General features: G+C 39.1%; 1 long non-coding RNA gene across 1 annotated transcript; it reads left to right on the top strand.

Moving 5' to 3' along the window:
• The first annotated feature begins 77 nt into the window (after nucleotides 1-77).
• LOC139792876 (uncharacterized) lies at nucleotides 78-19,202 on the top strand. The gene is made up of 4 exons (XR_011724424.1): nucleotides 78-575; nucleotides 13,417-13,611; nucleotides 14,690-14,809; nucleotides 19,108-19,202. It is a non-coding gene; the product is annotated as an uncharacterized lncRNA (long non-coding RNA).
• Nucleotides 19,203-20,516: the final 1,314 nt, after the last annotated feature.

The following is a 20,516-nucleotide window of genomic DNA, read 5'->3' as shown; positions in this document are numbered from 1 at the left end:
TTACCCCCTGTTCTTCCCCCCCCCAACGTCCCCTGCCGGGGTCTGTCAAGGAGGCGCCGGCGAGGAGGGACCGGGGGCCGTCACGGCCCTTTGGCCGCCACTTGTAAAGGTTTCCACCGCGAGCGGGCGGGCGACCCGGTGGTTTGGCAGCTGGGGAGAAGCCCGTAAGAAGCAGTCTGTCTCCTTCATTGCTTCCCTAAGCCGCTGGTAGCCGGGGCCTCTTCTCATCCTCCGGGATGTGGCGACGGAGCCGGCCCCCACGGGGTGCGCACCGGCACGTACCTGGGCTGGCTGCGTTGTGCCGGGCTCGGCCTGGAGTCCCTCTGCCTGGGAGGTGACAAGAACCGTAGGAGGTAGTAGGTGTGCAAGGCTGTGCGGAGGGCCCTGTATCACGGGGGGGTTGAGTCCCGCAGCGTACAGTTATTTGGGAAGTGTGAAAGAAAAAAATGTGTCAAGACTCGACGATACAACCTGTAGTGTGGGGCTCGGGAAACCTTGCAGAAGGGGTGCAGTCGGAACCCTGCAGAAAAGTTGTGTATGGAGGCAATTGCTGTCTGAAGCCTGTCCGAAAGGAGGTAAAGGTTATGTAAAACGCATTAAGACCAAAGAAGGGTCGGTTAGTCTTAAATGTGTTAGGTTTTACCAGTTGTCTTGATAATACGTGCAGCTGGTTTTAATGTTCTGTGTTATTGCCCACTCTTAACACTGTATAATTTTTTAAATGCAAGTTGCAAGTATTTGCAGTTTTCATTAAAGATTTCAAAATACGACTACAGGTAACAGTGAATGTCTTTCTGGGTAATTCATACTGCTGCAGATGTGGTTGGTTCCACCCTGTTTTGACATGACTAGTTTTCTGGTCTAGAGTTTTTTTAATCTTGTTGGAATTTGGAGTAATGTTCACTGGAGCAACAGAGTTAGTTTTTTTGGTGATACGGACTGTGCTTCAAAGTGTTTCACAGTCTTCACTGTTTCATACCCTGCCCCAAAGAACTGGTTGGTGGTAATACGGGGTTGCAGATAGTTCTCAAGCTGCTTGATGGCTGATAAAATCATAACACTGGGTTTAGTTTCTTGATTCTTGCATGTACCTGCATTCAACATACTGGTCAATTTATTACTGTAATTGCTTGAGCCATCCCTGTGCAATGCCTGACTAATGGATTTCTAGCTGCAGCTGTATGAGATACTGCCCTATGTGTGCCTTGTAGGGAGGCAGAGGTCCAAGAAGTTGATATTCAGGCATAAAAATTAGGTCACTTTTGGAGACAGTGCTGTAATGAGGACTGAGCTTGGTCACAGTAGGGGTGCCAGGCAGTGCTGTGTAAAACAAGAGCTTTGAAGGTGGCCTGAGAAAGCTGAAGACAAAAGAATGGACTTCCAGGCTGTGTTCCAGCCACCTGTGTATGTAGCAAAAAAGCAGGACAAGATGTGCTTTCCAGGAGCATAAGCAAGGCCTTGTACAAACATCCAAGCCCTATCTTCTCCTTCCCAGCGGTAGTTGTTGTCTTTCTGTGTGTGTGTGCAGGCTGCCAGCAGCACTGCAAAGCCCACTGGTAAACATGATTACATTTGCCCTTAGTGATTGCTTCAGGCTAATGTGTGCAATGCAGTCTGTGTTTCTTCTCGCTTCAGGTGACAGCCTCCTGTCGCATGCTGAAGATAGTTTGATAGACCTGAGTTTGAAATTTGCAGGAGCACTGGGAATTGCAGAGGAGTTGTACCCCCTGACAAAGCCAAATCTGCTTTCCTGTCTGCTCAAAATGTTGATCTTAGCCTTTTTTTTTTTTTTTTTTTGGTCGCAGTGCTGGGTCCCATCTATTTCCCACAGGCATGCTGTGTTCTCAGGTCCCAGGCATGCCCAGTTAAAAAGCATACCTTATCACAGGTATATTTTTACTGAGAGGAGCATCTTTAGTGCTGCTGCAGAGGAAATGTTGCATATGAGTCATGCAGAGAATTAGCATGCTGCATCAATCAAAGTTTTTAATAGCACTTCACCAGGTATTTTCTTATCTGTACCCATTTTTATCAATCAGTTTATTAAAAAAGTTGTAAGGCCCGTGTGAATTGCAGCAGGATTAAGTATGATGCAATTTTATACGGTACCAGGTACTCTACAATCCCAGAGGGCCTACAGCTCATTGAAAAATAGTGATGATCTCAATGTAAATGGGGGGAGTGTCTGCAGGGGATTAGTAGAATTTGGGATGTGGGAACAGCTGTGGTGTATCAAAGGTGCCTTCTCCCCAGTCCTTGAGTAGATGTCCTGCTGCAAATTAAGAGATGTTGTTCTGGTGAATAAGTGGAACCTTTATCTTGCTGTGTTCCTGAAGCATTAATGAGCAGTTGCTTTGTCATACAGATTGAGGGCCCACCTGAAGAAGTGCAAATTGCAATTGCTATTCTGGCTTGGTGTGATGCTGCTCATCCTACTCTTCCCTTTGAACCTGGCTTGAGGTGGACACCATTTCCCTTGCTAGTACTGCAAGGTTTATCTTTCATATGCTGCCTTGCTTATAAGTAAATTTAACACAGCTCAGCAATAACCCTGCCTGCTCTATGATGTGAGCAGTAACTCACCTGCCTGTTAGTAATGGTCTCTGTGAAATGGAAAAGCTCCTTGTACTGTTCTTGATAATATATGAGCGAAAATGCAGGAGTCCCCTCAACTAGGGAAGGTCTCAGGTTTGTGCCCCAGGCTTTTGTTGTTTGGGTTGTTTTGTTTTGTTTTTTTAACCTTCAACTGGATAAAAATTGATCCCTAGCAATAATTTCCTTGTCATACTGAGCAGATTACTCTGGTGTGAAGCTGTTGAGGCATATGAAGGGTGGTAGGTGCCTCAAGATTAGAATAAGATTAATCAAGGGTTTTTTTTTCCTAATGGAGGAAGAAAGTGATGAAAGAAGAAAATGTACAGAAAACCATAAGAAGGATCTTTAGCATCACTTAGGATAAAGCAAAGCAGAGAGAGCAAAAGCCTCCAGCAGCCATATTCTGCCCTTGTACTGGTTGTACCCCTGAGCTGCTGGGGTCGAGTTGTGGGAGGGCTCCTGCCACACAGATGGCTCTGCTGTGGGCTGTGAGGTCTGGTATCAGCTGCTGGGACAGCAAAGACAAACCTGATGTGGAGAAGGATGGCCAGCTGAGTGTCAGTAATGTGTACCTGGAGGTGCAGGGACAGCTGATGGAGAAGAGCGATGGGCAGAAACTGTTGGGGCAAGGAACGTTTTGTCAGAGCTGCTCCCAGCCCTGGGATCAGCTTCCTGGCAGTCAGGGAGTTGTGCCAGCTCCCTTCCTGCCTGCACTGGTGAAGTGACCCAGTGGAGCAGCAGGTTGCAGTGGGATGCAAATGCCTTGGATGTTCTCTACCAACTGCATTCATACTCTTCTGTTCCATGAAAGGAAAAGGCCAGTCCACCCAACTGGAATTTAATCTGTTCCAATCTGTTTGAAATTAAATTCCCTTGGTACCTAATTTACATTCCACCTGGCTGTTTAGCTTTCACCATTCTTACTATTCTTACTTCTGTAGTACCAGAAATATGGGCACATTAAACATGAAATTGTGGCTTCGTGTACTGGCCATAGTGCCATTCATAAAATTACTAAATGTCTGAAATGATGCAGAAAAATATCCATAATCCCTCTGCATCCCAGTGAATTAAAATTAAGGTTTTAAAATTCTCTGAATATTTTTTTCATATCTACAAAGTAGGGATAGCGTTTTGCTAGATGATACATTGAAGTTGTGTAGGAAGTTGTGGCAGTTGAGAACTATCTCCTAGTGGTGTTTACATAGTAATTTGTACCATTACAATTTCCTGGCAACAGCAAGAGAACTTTTCTGTTAATTTATCTATCTGTAGCAGTGTTGCAGAGATGCAATTTGTGCTATATTTTGTAAGTTTTAAACTTTTTAAAAAGACATAAGCTTTCTTTAATTTTTTTTTTTCTTTTAGTTGTATATGTGTCTAAAAGGTGCCATTTGCATTTTTATATAGGCTCTGGTAGAAGTTGAAGTTCTTAGCTTCCCCACTGCACCAGGTGAAAAGCAATGGATTCCTGCAGGGCAGCTTGTGATGTCTAGTGGCATTTTGTACATTATTCTTTAAAAGCACTTGGAGGCTTTGATGACTTTTCAGAGCCTGCAGTGTGAACTCCTGTATTTTGCATTTGTTCCCTGCAATTTTCAGCTGCAGGCACTGCACCAGCTTTGTTTAAATATAATGCCCAATACCTTTAAAATAGATGCTTGAGCGTTGGATGCAGACTACTTTTGTAATATCAAAGGCCTTTTTATTGCATATACCGAATAACTAGCTTTCAAAGCAATCTTCCTGTTAAAAATTTTTAAAAAGCCATTTCTGTGTTCTTAGTAACACAAAAAGAGAAGCAGGGTCTTTAGAAATGCCATTTGTGATGTTTTCCTAGTAGCCTTACCTTCTTCACGCTTATTTTAAAATTTAGTGAATTTGACACATCAGAAATGAGCAGCAAGAGAAGAGTCAAAGTACTGTTCTGTTTGTAGTTTAGATGTACATTATTTGAATTTTTTGCTACTAACTCAGTAAAGTTATGTTGGTGGCAAGCTTGCCATTTATCAGTGTTGTTACCCAAAGTGTGGAATTCTGACCAAAAATTGTGTGCGTGCTGTTTATGGCACATTTAACCAAAATACTGCGTAGGCAAGAGAAATCTAACACAAAAGTCTATGATATATACAGATTGCAAAAAAGAAAAAAAAAATACATTGTATTTGACTTTGATTTTCAACATTGTTTCCTTACAATGTAAAAGGGAGAAACTGGCCATTGTGCAGGTAATGGAACCCTGTATTCATTGTATCCTGGATGATGGTTTATTATGCAAGATTTGATGGGTACCCTCTGTGTCAAAAGATTTATGAATTAATTTATCATTAGATTTAATCTTATCTTTTTGAAATTGAAAATAGGTTAAGAATTTCCCTATTTAGTTTGTATTCATATTCTGATTAATGTTTTCTGCAGTTACTCATGTGAACAAGTTCTTGATTTCTGAAATGCTCAGCTGAGAAAGATAAAAATGTCATGATACTCATTTGCATAATCTTTAATGCAGTAACCACCTTGAAAATGCTGTAGGTTTGTAGACTAAAAAAAAAAAAAAAGTGAATTAGCTGAGTAAGTAATCTAATTTATGAACATAAGATCTTGGTGGGATGGCAGATAGTTTGCAAGCCATCTGGAGACTGAGCACGGTCATATAATTCATTTATTAATAATTCCAAATAAAGAATAAATCCACAGAAATAAAAATGTCCCATTTAATTCATTAGCAGAACAGGGGTTGAAGTCCCTGCTTAAATTGCTCATGCATCTCTGCTTCTTAGAGTAAGCCTTCTAGTTCTATAGCACTTTTAATTCTATAATAATTTTGCGTTGCTTGTAGATTAAGCCTGTGGTATTTTTATTGCAATTAGGATATAAATTTACATAAGCTAATATTGCCAACAATGTTTGCTACTGTGCAAATCAGATATGGGATAGACAAAAAAACCAAAACAACCAACTTAGCTAAATTTGTAGATGATACAAAGCAAAGAGAAGACTACAGTTGAAGGATAGAACTGGAATTCAGAAAAAAAATTAAAATAAATCAGCACAACTGGACACAAATTTCATACTTTATTTTTACAGTCAGTGGTCTTTAAGAGTCCAGTCACTTGATCCTGCAAAATCTGTAGGGACCACGTGAGGTAACCAAGAGAAGCAGAATGATACTGCTTAGCATCAATTTTATTTTTGCAAAATTTCCCCAAAGATATCTGGCTTTGAAAAAAATGTTCTACAAAAAAAAAAGTGTAAAGTGAAAAAAGTGTAAAAGTGAAAGTGTTCTACAAGAGAGAAAAACAAACAAACAAGCAAGCAAGCAAGCAAAAAAATCCCCATTGGAACAATATAGATCATGGGCTGGGGTAAAAATGAGGGGATAATAGTTGCAGTAGAAGGCATCACAGAGCATTGGTGAATTATGAGCTGGATATAATTCACAAAGGAAACTTGGCCTCGTGTTTTACCAGAGGAGGTTCAGATTGGATATTAGGAAACATTTCTTTACTGAAAGAGTGGTCAGGCATTGGAACAGGCTGCCCAGGGAGGTGGTGGAGTCACCATCCTGCAATGTTCAAAAAATGTGTGGACGTAGTGCTTCAGGACACAGTTTAGTTGGCATGGTGGTGTTGAGTTGACTGTTGGACTTGATGGTCTTAGAAATCCTTTTCAAACTTAATGACTCTGTGATTCTGTGAATCAGCAGCATTTTGGTGCTTTGATGGATGTCACACAAGAAGGAAGCTTGCAGGGCATGTGTTACAATCCTTTCACTTACCAAAGCTTTGGTTAGGCTCAGTGTGAATGCTGTGCCTGGCTTTGGTTTTTATACTTCTGGTCTCTGTCCAAAGCTTTTGTATCTTTCTTGAAGAGAATTAGGGGATGCTCTGAGGTCTAGGAAGCATGATGTGCAAAGAGGGAATGAGAATTTGCATTAAGTGTGTGGCATGAGGAAAGGAACAGGGGTGGAGAAGGTTTCTACAGAAAAAGAACTGTTCTCTGTCCACACTGTAGATGGAATTCAGTTTATGGAGCAGTATAGGCCATTGTTTGTATGAATACCTTATTCCACATGTTCTTTTTTGTACTAGTAATGATCCTAGAGTCTGTTCTGTTACTTTCTATGATGCACTCTAGTGGGTAGTATGTAGAAAAACTTTAGTATTGGGGGGCGTTGGTATTTGTTTGCTTACTTTGTTTTTTGGTTTGTTTGCTTTTTTTCCCAGGGTGGTTTGTTTTGTTGGTTTTTTTTTGGTTTGTTGTTGTTGCCTGGTTTTTTTGGTTTGTTTTGGTTTAGGTTTTTTCCCAGTAATTAGCTACTTTTAATTTTAGAGGACTTGGCTTTTCTTTATTGTGTTTTGGTAGATATATCCAAGGATATGAAAGGCCACTGCAAGAGGGGGGAGACCATCTCTCTCTCTAACAATGAGGAAACAAAGGGATTAACCTTGCAGCATTGAAGATCCAGGTTCTGTTGCAAAGAGCTTTTTTCCAAGAAGGGCAGCTTCACACTAGAATAGGTTGCTTTTGAAGATTTTGAAAAACAGGTTAGACAACTGCCACAAAAGATCATGCACGGTTGATTCTGCCAAGAGACAGGAGAGGCAATTAGATGACTTCTCAATAATTTTTCCAGTTCAGTTTCCTGTGATTCTGTCAGTTTCATCATTATGCACGGAAGGCATGTGCTTTCACACAGAGAAGTGAGAATGTGAGGCTGGCTGCACAGGGTGATATTCTTTAACCTAGTCCCATCCTTGATGGGAGGTGGAAGGAGATGTGCAGAGAAAACTTGGATGAACAGGACAGATACACAGAATGATGCTTATTCTGTAGCTGGTTTCTGTGTGTTCGGTAGCTCTAGGGAGATTCCAGTCCTATGAATTTGTCTGGCACCTCTTGAACAAGTCTGAGCTGCTGGTGTTCACGGCATTCCACAACCAGAAATTCTTTCAGCTGAATTGTGTGTGTGAAGACCCACCTCTTTTTCTTAGTTTTGAACCCAAATGCCTTCTAGCTTCATTTTGTGCTTTTTGACTCGTTTCTTTGGAGAGACATTAAAAACACACCTTCTCCATTGCTACCAAAGACTTTATAGGCCTTTACCTTGTTAAGTCTTAAACATTTCTGTTTCTAAACTCAAGAGTTCTAGCTTACTTAGCTGTTTCTTATATGGAAGATGATGTTTGGATTCTCCTTGTTGCTCTGAATATGTCCAGTTGTACTGTATATTCTTTAAGATTAAGGGAACAAACTTCACACAATATTTAAGATGAAGGCACCCATAGGTTGCAGAGATGATCTCTGTTCTGTTTTCAGTTCCTTCTCCAATAATTGTTTTTCTTTTTTTGACTGTTGCTGAGCACTAATCTTACCACTCCATAATCTGTCATGACCTCAAGGTCTCTCTTCCTGAGTGATACTGGTCTACTCATTGTATATTTGAAATTTGGAAAAGTTTATACTCCTGTGTATCTTTTGACATTTATCTATATTGAATTTCCTGTGCTGCTTCACTGCCTAATTACTGAGTAACATAAGGTCTGTACGTAGTTTGTCAGGAGCTCTCAACTTCACTGCCCTCAAAAATGAAGTAGCATCAGCAATTTTTTTCACCTCACTGCACCCCTTTTCTAGCTTGCTTATAAATACAATAAGAAGTAAGAGGCCCAAGACTGATTTATGTGAGGACAATTTACTTCCCTAACTGGTATAGGTGATTATATCCTATTTTTTGTCAAGTTCTCTTATCTGTGAAAAAACCTTCATTATTTATTGGTAGATATTTGGTCTCCCTAGCCCTCCTAGACGTGCAGGTAGACTGTATCAACTGGATTTCCACTGTCTATATACTTGTGGAAATCTTTAGAAAATATGACAGTGGTAGTAAAAATGGAATTCTCATTTACTTGAGAAGCTTTTCACCAGCTTGAAATTTGTTGTTTTAATCACAGTATTATGTTTCTACTTCTGACACATAGACTTGCTGTGCTTTTTAATGCTCAGAATACAATGATTTAATCATCTGTGCCTTCATTTTTTGAATACTGGCATGATAAATGGCTACATTTTACCACTTGAAGAAAGACTTTGATGAAGAACATTGTTAACAGTGTGTTGTTTAGTGTGTCATGTTATGCAGTAAAAAATTGGCAAGCCATTTGAATATTTTCAAGAGGCATGATTAGTACTTAAGCAAACCAGATTTTTTTTTTCATCGCTATTTAGTGTCATGCTATTGCTGAGATAATTGAAAAAATAGGTGTGTCAGCCTGTTGTAGTGTCTTTTTTATTTCCTAATTTGAAGTTGAATATGGCTCAGCAAACGTGAGTGACAGGAAAAAGAAAGATTAGCTTCAAGACAGGGTCTCCTGGTCATGTCTGTTGCTCTGACTTTGGCAAAAGGGCTGGGTATCTTGCATTAGGTGGACATATATGGCCTTTTGCAAATGAGGATTTTGCTAATTATTTCTTTGTATGAGCAAGATAAGATCTCTGCTCCTTTAATGGAGAGGAGCCCATCACAAAAAATGTTATGCATGTTTCTGTGTCATGATGCATCTGAGTATTTTTCAAGGTTTTGCCCTTCCCCCAGTTCCTTCCTTCTTCCAACACACTTCTGGCATGGGGGTGTGTTGTTTCCTGTAGCAAATATTAAGGGCTGATGTGAACAGAAGTTACTGGTTTTATCACCTTTCATCTCTTATGAACGGAAAGCAAATGTTTGCTGCATGATTGTTATTTTAAATAAATAAATAAATACATAATTTCAATTCCTTTCCTAAAAGATTCCTGATAGATTCAGCTAGTCCTGAGAAAGCGTGTAATCATACCTAATAATTTCACTACTGTCAGTTTAGATTGATTTTTAGTCACTTCTGTGCAGATTAGACTCAACTCAGGTGCTCAAAGTGAAAGAAGGTGCATTAATCTGCAGTGATGTTCTGTCTCTCCCAATTAGCAAGTTCTGAGAGATGTTAGGTAATGCAAGTTTGATGGTGTGAAGTGTTTTTGTTCTCCAATGGACTTCACTAAAGTTAAGGAGGTTTAGGCCTTCAGAGACAACCATCAGCAACTTGAGAGCTGGACCTACAAAAAAAGCCCATGAAAACATGATGGAAATTAAGATAGTTCCTGAGAGATGTAGAGGCTGGGGACAAACTGAGTTGTTGAGGGAAACCTTTAAAAAAAATCTTTAATGTAAGCCTCCAGTGTACACATTTTTGCGTAATCAAAATGTCTTTCAAAGTTTTGATTAGCATAGAGACATTTGTAATGTGTATGGATTTGCATGTAGAGCTACATCCAGTGCTGCATACACTTGTCTCACATAGGTGTGTTTCTGTGTGGTGGTGTGTAGTGAAATGAGGCAACCAGGTGGCACTAATTGCCAGGTAGTGGGCATGAGCTTGTGTTAAGCCCACCTGTGCCTGATTAGGGGGGCCCCTACTGCACATGAGCAGGATTAGGGGGCCAATAAAGCTCACACCTGAGGGAGCCAGAGGAGAGGCCACTTTCAGAGTGGTAGCACCGATTCAGGCTGCTCATCCCTGAGAGCATCAGACTCAGAGCACTATTCCTGAGTTTCTCCTGGAACACCTGGTTGGACCTTGGAGTGCTGTGCCCTAAAAGAGGTTCCTCTTGCTACAGTGTTGAAGGGCAGAGACCTATTTCTTCAACTGTACATGATCATACCATAATTCTAATGATTTTCCAAGCCATAGTACACTGGCATTACAGAAATGGACAGTGAAGGACAAAGTACTGAACAAAGTACAAATAAATGCTGTTGCAATGGGTGCGTGTCTTCTGATTTGGTAGAATTAGTGCTGGTGAGGCTTTGCTGTCGCTCAAAGTATATGTTTATTGCTTAATTATCTCAGTTACTGAATATGCTTATTGCATATTTTGGGGAAGCAGTAATTGAGTCCATTACTGTAGATAAACAATTGCCAATTTATAGTACTTCAGAAAAAAAATCTCTAAGCAGATGTTACAAAATCTAAAATATTGATGCTATCTTACTTTTACCATGATGAAATCTTAAGTAATTTTTTTTAATGTGCACTCTCCCAATGCTTGTTGAAAATTGCCAATATTAGCTTTTTATTTCTTGGAGAAAGGTATTTACTCCAATTCTATTAAAATATTTTTTCTTTTTTACGCTTCCTTTAATTTTTGGATGAGCTACTAATTTTTTTGTTTATTTGTTTAATGTTGGTATTTGCTAATTTCAAGAAGCCAGTTTTTTTAATAGCTTAAGAAGATGAGCTTTTGATTAAATGAGGGCAATACAGAATGTAAATTTAACTGATGGAGCAATGATGATTTTGAAGGAGTTTTCAGTCTCCTTAAAAAGATACATTCATCCTATTTCATGCATGTTTGCAAGAGATCCCCATTTAGTGACAAGACAAATAAAGCCCAAAGCCTGGTAGGAGATCATTATTAACACTACAAACTCATTTGAATGGCAGGGTGAAATGTAAGGGGTTTCCTGCAGATTGTAATCTCTTGTAATTTTTAGGTATAATTCCTTATATCTTGCCAGACCATTAGCCCACGGAATCTCAAAGCAGTGTTTCCTGCTTTCAGAGAGCTCTAATTGTTTAAAACTGTACCATAGGTTAGAAAGAGAGGATTTTGCTACATCTGAAGCAGATAAGGTAAGAAACAGGTTTGATTGGGTATTTGGGTTTGTGGGGTTTTTTTCTTTGTTGAATTGTTTTTTATTTATTGGTGATATGAATTGTCCAGTGCTTTTAAAATATGTAAATAAAAGACCTAACTCCCACATCAGGGACACTGTAGTCTGGATGATTTCTGTTTGCATGAAGCAAGGCCTGGGTTGGAAGCAGAGTAAAAGTCTCCATTGACCATGGCAAGTGCTAAACTCTCCCAAAAAGAGGAGTTACTTTATATGATCAAGTAGATGATGTAGCTCTAATATTGGAATAGGGATCTCTAATATGAGGGTGCAGGTGCAACCTGTATGAAGGACTTTCTGTCTTCTGACTACCACCTTACTTTGTTAGCTTATGTATTCTGGTATTACAAGATACATCAGGGAGATTTTATTTCAATATATGTGAATATAGAGATATTTTAATATGTATTTATGTATCTGGAAATTCCCCACACACACACACACACATGTGTATAAAGATAATATTTCTATATGTGCATGTAGAAGTGTGTGTGTGAGTGTTTGTAAAAAAAACTCTCTGGAGGGCTTTTCTACTATCATTAAAGTTTTGCTATTGAGTATTGTATGAGTGAGTACATGCTTCCTGTTATGCAGAATTATGCTCCCAGTCTCAAAGGGCAATTTTATGTATTATGTCTGCAAAATGAAACTAATCTCACCAATACTTAGCCCAGAAGTGTTCATTTCATCTTGGAAGTAATCCCACTGAATTTAATGAGCCTGTAGATGGTAAATTCTTTGGGGCTTTTACTTTCCTTTGTGCCTTATTCTGTGGTAAGCACAATCTCCATTAGCTTTTACATTAACGTCTACTGTTACTTACAACAAAATGCTTTTAGGTTTTGGCTTAAAAAGGATAATTCAAATGCAGACACAGGAACTCTGAGGCAAAAGACAACAATTAAAATAGAATTATTACAAAATTACATTTGAAGAATCTGAGGTGGCTTTGTGAAATTTCAAAAGCTACATTTTTTCAGTGCTGCTGCAGGGGTCATCTGATTTGGCCTTGATTGTAAAAAGAGTCTTACTTATAGATATAAGTAAAGTACAAGCTTGTTTTAGGTAATTGACACTTTTTTTTTCCAGTTGGCTTTAATCTTTAGTTTTAGAGCAGAGGACAATTCAACCTTGCCAGCTGAGAATTTCTAATTTTTGTAAGCTTTTTGGTTTAGTTAGAATACCATTTCTATTCTGGTGGTGTAAAAAAAACAATGTCCCACACTGACCAGAGCTCAGTATGAGGCTTACAGTGCTTGACCATATTATTATAGCAGCATATTTGAAAGAATACATGGGAAATTGTGCATGATTTTTTAGATGGTTTTATCTGAAGGGTTACTCTGCTGGCATCCATTTATTTTGCTTTTTAAGAAAAAAGGAGTTAGGAAATGTGCGCAGGAGGGAGCAGTAGTAAATACAAATGTAGGCATAAAACCAAACTATTCTATTATTGCTATGAGAAAATTAGGTGAGATGAGTTGATTTGCTTACTGGTTTCCCTTTAAAGCTGTGTTTGAAAGGCACATTATCTACTGCATTGGTTTTCATGTTAAAAAATGGTATTCTGGCTCAGCAGTGCTGTCAAGAAGTACAATATGTCCCACCTCATTAAGTACCGTCCTTTTTCCCTCCATCTGTCTAGAACAGCAGGAAAACTAGTTTTCAAATAGAAAAATAATCAGTTTTGTATATTTCCTTTCTTCATCTCCGTATCTGTATTCATCTAAAAATTCAATTAAATTTCCAGGGGAGTAGTGCTAGAAAAACAAACCCTAATAAAGACACCATTGAGAACATCAGGGCCTGTTGTTTGGGGTGTAGCAAGGTGAGCAACTATGAAAGACCAGAAAAAAAATATATTTATTGGGATACATGAGGAAAAGAAAATTTGCCCATTTAACAGAAATAATAAACTGTGGTTAATTGACAGCACAGCTAGAAGAAATTTAGAAAGGGAGGCATTTCCTCCTCTGTTTAAATATATAACCAAGAAGATCATAACTGGATGTTAGAAGTGCAGCACTTCATGCCGAAAATGCCTGATTTTATGGAAGTAAATAACTGTGCCATATACAAGAGAAATGCCCTGCAGATTATTTGAGTCATTACAGACAGTACTGTTCAGATCAAGGGCCTGATCCACTGCAACAAAAGTGCAACTTTCCCAACAAAGCAACTTGCCACTTGCTTATACAGCAGCAAATTGCAGATACTGGCTTTACTGATGGAACTAAGAGAAAAACAACTCCAAAAGCCAGAAAGAAAAGGCAACAGCAGGAACATGGAAGCACTGCCTCTGTTTTCAGGTAATTGCTTTCATCACTGTTCAGCTTTTGTGAGTTGCAGCATTCTTCCAAATCAAGTGATTCTCCTGATGGGACTTGTATCAATGCCCTCTCCTTAATCTTTACTGCACCCGTTCAGAGGTCCAGCAAAAAATCAATTTTAAGCCTGTATTGTCTTTCTGAAGACTACTCCCAAAGACTGAATGACGAGCTCTGATTAAACCTTTTACTTTCAGAGGCTTCAGATCACACTGATACTGGTCAACTAGTTGGAGTAGTGATACTGAATGAATAAAAGAGTGTTAACTTCAAAATGTCACTCCTTTGCAAAGTCAGAGAGTGGCTATGGGCAGAAGCTGGCTGCTCACAAGGCTGAAGTCCCTCATCAAAGGCTAGCTAGTAAACTGGTTTGCAGCTGAGATAATAGCAGAGGATGTGGGACTGTGTGAATGAGTATTTTTTTACAAAAAAGCCACTTTAAAAAAGTTAATAAATGCGGGTTTATAAAAAAACTAGCAAATTTGTTCCCTGCATCCTAAAGTAGTTACATTTGCAGTTCTATTGTAGACACAAAATGTAAGAGACCCCAGTGTGTAACAAAAGAAATAAGCTTGCCAATCAATTGCAGGCAACAGACATCAGTTACCAATTTGCCACTAGGTGATGTTTAACAATCTGAGAATAATGAAAGGAATTTTCAGGGAGAGCAATTTACTGTATTGTGGGCTATGCATGTGCTAAGGGTGATGTCATACCCTGAAAGAATAACTATGCAGACCATAAATAGCCTTTCAGTTAGAGACATTTAACACTTTCTTTGTGAAGACAGGAGTGTATCTCTGAAGAAAACACTTTTCTCTTTATCTAAAGAAGCATATTTCAAAACATAAACCAAGTTTTAATGTTCAAGTTGTGCTAAACAGTAAAATGCTGTAATGAAAAGTGAAATGCATGTAATTAGATAGGAGTGTGACTTAATAATGAAGCACAGGAATGGGAGAGGAGGGAAGACCTTGAATCCTTTTGGCACTATATCACTGACTTTCTTTGACCCCAGTTTGCCTCTTAAAGAGCAGTGTTAACCTTACTTGCATTTCAGGGTCACATGAAGTTTAGGTGGGATTTGGTGTGGCATCCTGGCCTTGGTGTGAGTGTAGCTGACTGTCTAAGAAGAATGGGTCTGAGATGGCTGCATCAACAAAAGCTGTGAGAACCTCAGGTAAAAAATGTAGTGGATGTACATAATTTTCACTTACTTAAGACTTGTGCTAACTGAAGTGACAGTGTTCCAACATTTAAAATACTTAAAAATAATCAGATCTTGTGTAGAGTCAGATAATTAGAAGAAGAGCAAGACTTTGTCTAGCTGCAAAGGTACAATTTTAACAGTATTCTGGAAACTATCTATGATCTTGTGCTTATTCATGATTCTGATGGAAGTGATTAGCCAAGAAACTGTGGAAATGCCCCAGAATTAGTACAGGGCAGCTGAAATGCAATTTATAACCTCGAGCAGCTACTACTGCCTTCCCTGCCCACTGCCACATGCTGCATCTTGCTGTTGACTTCATTAGACTGATGGGTTCACATAAATGTTTGGAAAGGAAATGTCACATTCGTACACCGTCTCTGACTTTGTGTCCTCAGCTCTTGTCCATAACAGGATTCAAGATCCCACTGGGATTTGTGGTATTTGGGGATGGTATTAAGCACTTTATCTAAGGTCTCTGAAATACCTGCTCACTGAGTTCTCAGCTCACATCTGCTGCTCACTTATGCTGGAAAGCTTGTAGACCTTTTCCTTTTGCATTATGGGAAACTATCTTAGAAATGGCACTCTGGAGAGTTAAACCTTTTTTTAGAAAAGACTGAAGGAAAAGAAAGGTATGAAAATAGATTAATTTTAAATTAAATACATTAATTTAATGCTGCTCTGATTGTTCTAGACTGTCTGCTCCATCTTTTTTTTATCTCCTCTTGAAGGTACAGGTCATTGCTTGCATGGTCTCTGTGCTTGTTCTGTTTGAATTAATCTTTCTCTATTATCCACCTGTGCTAGTGTTTCTGAGCATATATCAAAAAAAAAAAAAAAAAAGCAGCTTATTTTTAATCTTTAATTTGATAACATAATATAGGGATGAGGCTGGGGGAAGGGAGAGGAGGTTTCTCTGGCCATATTGTGTAAACATAGTCTTTTTCCTAAATCCAGTAGATTACATTCCAGGCAGAACTATTTGTACCACATAAAGAAAGGGTTAAAAAATGCAGGCAAGCCATGAAGTGGAATGGAGAAGTAGATCAACAGTTCAGGCAGGACTTCCTTATTCTGCCCATTCCGAGCAGTGCTGCTTTGGCTGTGGCAGCTGCTCTAGCTTTAAGGCAGAAACAGCAGCTGCCAAATACTACCTTGAGGTGCTGGATTTTTATTTTTTTTCCCCCCCCCTCTAATCTCTTCATGCTGGTCTCATGCTCAGCCACGGTGTACTGGTGCAGGGTTTAGGGATCAGGCAGCAAACATTAAAACAGTTCCAGAAAAAGTGTTTTTTCTATCCACCGTGTCTAAATCAGCGCAACCCTAGAACGAAGGCAGTGAATGTGCTAATATCAAAGATAATTGCTACACAACAACACATAAGAAACCTTATTATAATGTCCTTATTATTCAAATGTATCCTGGATAAAATATTTTATGCCTGCATATAGTTTTATATTGTGAGGTAGAAGAGTAATAACAGAGCAGTAAGTGTGTTAGACATTTTTCTAATACTTGAAAATTGCTAACAAATAAGTCTGAGTGATGGATTATTCCTTGGTTTTACAGAAAAGCTTCTTTATACTTTAAACAAATTATTTGACCCCACGTGGGTTTTCCACTGGTTCCAGAAACCAAAACCCTAGGGACAATATGTGCATTCCTATGATCTTGCCCAGATCATAAGGGAGGAACTGAGTTAAAACATAGAGCTGATACTTGCTTTTTGCTTTTGCAAGCAATTAACTATTACAAGTACATTCCAATAGATCATTTATTTAAAGGGAGACTTAGCTGAGGATGATCTTCAGGATTATTGCATCTGCAGATTTCTGCAAGCTGCAGAAGCTAAGTGAGCTGCAAATCACCTTTGTACTGAGAAGAAAAACTCTACCCTAGTTCAGCTAGAAGCTGGGGAGGTGCCGCCATGGTTTTGTTGTGGCTCATGTAATCTTTTCCTGAGTACCCATTTTGGGTGTGTTAGAGGATACTAAACCAGACAGACCTTTGGTCTGACCCAACCATCCATTCCTGCAGGCATAGTTCATATAACATCACTTAGGTAAATGGTAAATGCAGTCAAATCACTGAATTGCGTTGACTGTTGACCATTTTAAAACCTTAATTGGGCAGTAAAACTGGAATCTAGATTATGGGTGGAGTTCTTTGACAGGAAGTAATGTGTGGGAATGCTAATCACTGCACACTTACGGTACAAAACTACCAAATACTTATTAAAGGCTTGTTCTACCTGAAAAGTGAGTGGTAAGTAGAGCATTTTTACATCAGACCACTTCCTTTACCTGCCAGTAATTTCTTCTGATACTTGTAACTAAAAAGAAATGTACCTGTTATCTTTTGCTGCTTGTGCTTCACAAGCCATATCTATAACAAATAGCACCTTTCTAACACAACTGTTCATTAACTTCCAATCATTGCCTTCACTAGAAACCTGCTGGAGGCAAATGGAGTATACACTTGTCACTGAAGGCATAATTTAATGGTGCAGCATATCTCTGAAAATAGAGGAATTCACCGAAGAATTCAGCCTTTTTACTGTGGTTAATTGATGGTGTGTGGAGCAGCCAGTACCTTCATTTTGCTGATCTGTCTGTGGGAAGTCCATTTTTTTCTCCTTTGCTTTTGTGTATGATAAATGGAGCCTTTTTATTGAAGAAGCCATCAAGGTACAAAGTTGGAGCCCTCGGGTACTGCTTTTACAGTCTCCTTTCAGAAGGTACCTCCTCCTTCAAACAGCTGGTTTCCAAGTGGCCCCCAGCATCCCCTACAAAATCGGCTTGTTTCACATGTGGTGAAAAATGGTATTGCTGACCTACTGTGTTAACAGCAATAGTAAATATTGATGGATAGATGGAAGCATTTGGGTGAGAAATCTGTGACAGCCTTTTTATGTGAAAACATTTAGTATCTGTTCTCCCTTTAATCACATTATTTTTACATCAGTGACAAAAACATCCTGCTGTAGTAGGAACACTGGGATCCCATCTGCAGGCAGAAGGGATGGTGTTAGGCCGTACTTTCATGTAGATGCAACAGTGTATCAGGCAGACACATTAGATGCTGGTTTTACTGATGATTTTAACACTGCTTGAAGAAAAAGTTGCTTTAACCGGGCTTATGAACTTTCAGATGGCTACATAAAATTATATCTTGTCTTTGTTTATCCACAACATTTTTTACTCTAGTAAAAATAAAATAGAGACATTTTCTTTTAGAAGGTTTTCTATACTTTTATGTTGCCCTAAGGCTGCTTCTCTTTTTCTTGGGAGAAAGCTGATTCATATTTCTTCCAGAAAAGGATCAGTCACTTTCACTTTGTAAAGGCTAGAGCTGTTTGTGATAAATCATCAGTCCTTTCAGTCACATATATGTTTGAATGAAGTGTAATAGTTATTTTTCTTCTGTGGTTTAAACATCCACAGTTTGTAGTTGTGCATACTCTCACTGGATTAAGTGTTTTGTAATATATTCAAACATGTCATTGCTGTGACAGAAGTAGCCTGGGAAAAAAACACTCTTCCTTAATCCTGTAACAGAACTCAGAAGTAAGTATCAAAACAGATTATGACATATGGAATCACAACAGACTGTGTAAGAATTAGGAATATGCTCCAGGTTTAATGTAGATGAAACTGGAAGCACTTTCATACCTGTCAAAACCTTTTAACAGTGTTTTGAAAACTGATGTTTATATTCTTGAAATGTTTAATCTAGAAGCAACCTCCTTCTTTGGCAAACTTGGTTTAAATTAAGTTGGACCTCTGACAACCAAACTGATGGATATACTGATACACTCTGATGTTGTCCTGAAGCTTGTTTTCAATAGGAGATTTAACAGAAGTATAAAATAAAGACTGAGATTTGAGAAACTAGCTCCTGATGAAGAACTAATGCTCTGAACCACTCCAGTATGCCCAGTAGGAAAAAACAGTCATATATCAGTCAAGATAAATTTTAGGAACACTGAAAAAAAGTAAAGTGTTAGAGTTGCCAACAGTATTCTCTTTTACCAAACATTTTTCTTAATTACTCATGGTCTTCTGCAACTCCTGACCCTTCTGTGGTACAGTATTGCAGCATACATTGCAGTAGCACAGTGTAGCTACTGTTTAGCTTGCACATGGTATCAAATGATTCAGTAGTTATTAGGTTGTCAAACTCGTGTTAGGTGGAGGGTTAGGCTTACCCAGTCCAGTTTTTCTCATCAGTTCTTACTATTTCCCTGTCCTTAACTTTCTCCATAGATACAGGGTTGCATCCTAGTTCCAGTCGAATAGAAGGAATGGGGTGAAAGAGACCTGTTCACCCTCTTAGCTCTTCCCCAGCACAGGAGCAAAGCAGTCATAGGGTCAGGGTGCATCCATGGGAAGTGAGAGTTTCTGGGACCTCAGGAGATGAGAAGATGCTCTACCCTCCCCTTTGGGTTACCCACACAGGTCCCACCTGTTCCCTCTTCCAGCCCTTACAAGTGAGGTGAGATGAGATGGGATTGGATTATGAAAGAAAGACAAGCTCTTGTGGTACACTCTTTTTCTTACTTGCCATCTGCCTCAAAGCATATTTTTATTGTTACTGAGAAAAAAGTCACCTAAAAGAGGTGCAGTGCTCTTGGAGCAAATAGGTGAGTAGTATAAGTGGTATAGGTGAGGAGTACAGAAATTATCTGCTCCTGGTTGCCTGGCTTGAGCAAATGAGCTCTACCCATCTTTATTCATTGCATGTCACTAGAACAAATGGAGGACATAAAGTGCTTTGTTCTCACCCGGGCTGGAAAGGAAAAAAAAAACCCAAAAGTTGCATTTAATAGACAGAAGTCTTAGATTCTGGAGTAGAAGTCATGTATGACTGCCTCTCAGATGACACTCCAATTCAGGAAAAGTGGTGAAAGGACAACTGCTGGCAAGTTGCCTTTTTGGGTTATTGAACAGTAAGTCGAAAAGCAGAAGAGATGAGGATGTATGGGATCCCAGCTGACCATGAGAAATCAAATTGCAGTCTTTAAAAGAAAACTGATTACCAGACATATTAAGCTTTAATCTTATTTGCAGTTAGTAGCCCCAAAGAGAATGCTTTGTTGGAGACCTTCCAAGAACAGCTATTGCAGACAGCTTGTAAAACAAAGACAATGCGATGGAAATAATGCAAATGTAGTTCAACATTTGCTATAATAAAGTTAGTTTATGACACCCTTTGTAACAACCTCAACAATAAATGCCAGTTTCATCATTGGCAAGTACCTCTGGTGGGACAAACACTTCCCCAAAGCTTATGTGAGGACAGCATTTATGGATTTCTTCTTACCAAGGGGAATGTGTCTGGCATGGAGATACTCTTTTTTATTTTAAAAGGTTTTCTTTTTAAAACACCGTGTAAATACTCACTGAGTGCAAAATTAGCTCCATTAAGGTACTGCTTGTTTGCATTTAGTTGGAATGGGTTGCTGTTTCAGATCCTTATGTAGCAAACTGCCAAACCCTGACACAGTGACCTGCATTAGCTGGGGAACATTTTAATCCCAGTTCTGTGAGGATTCTTTGGCAAGGCTTCTCCTGGCTGTTGTCCTCAGGACATTAAGCCATGCTGCTGACATGATTTACGGTTACATACATCCTGTCAGTGGGATCTGGCTCCTGGTGCCTCTGTTTACTTTGCA

This window comes from Heliangelus exortis, chromosome 2 (genome assembly GCF_036169615.1).
Source record: "Heliangelus exortis chromosome 2, bHelExo1.hap1, whole genome shotgun sequence".
NCBI lineage: Eukaryota > Metazoa > Chordata > Aves > Apodiformes > Trochilidae > Heliangelus > Heliangelus exortis.
This window is presented reverse-complemented; position numbering and strand designations above follow the sequence as displayed.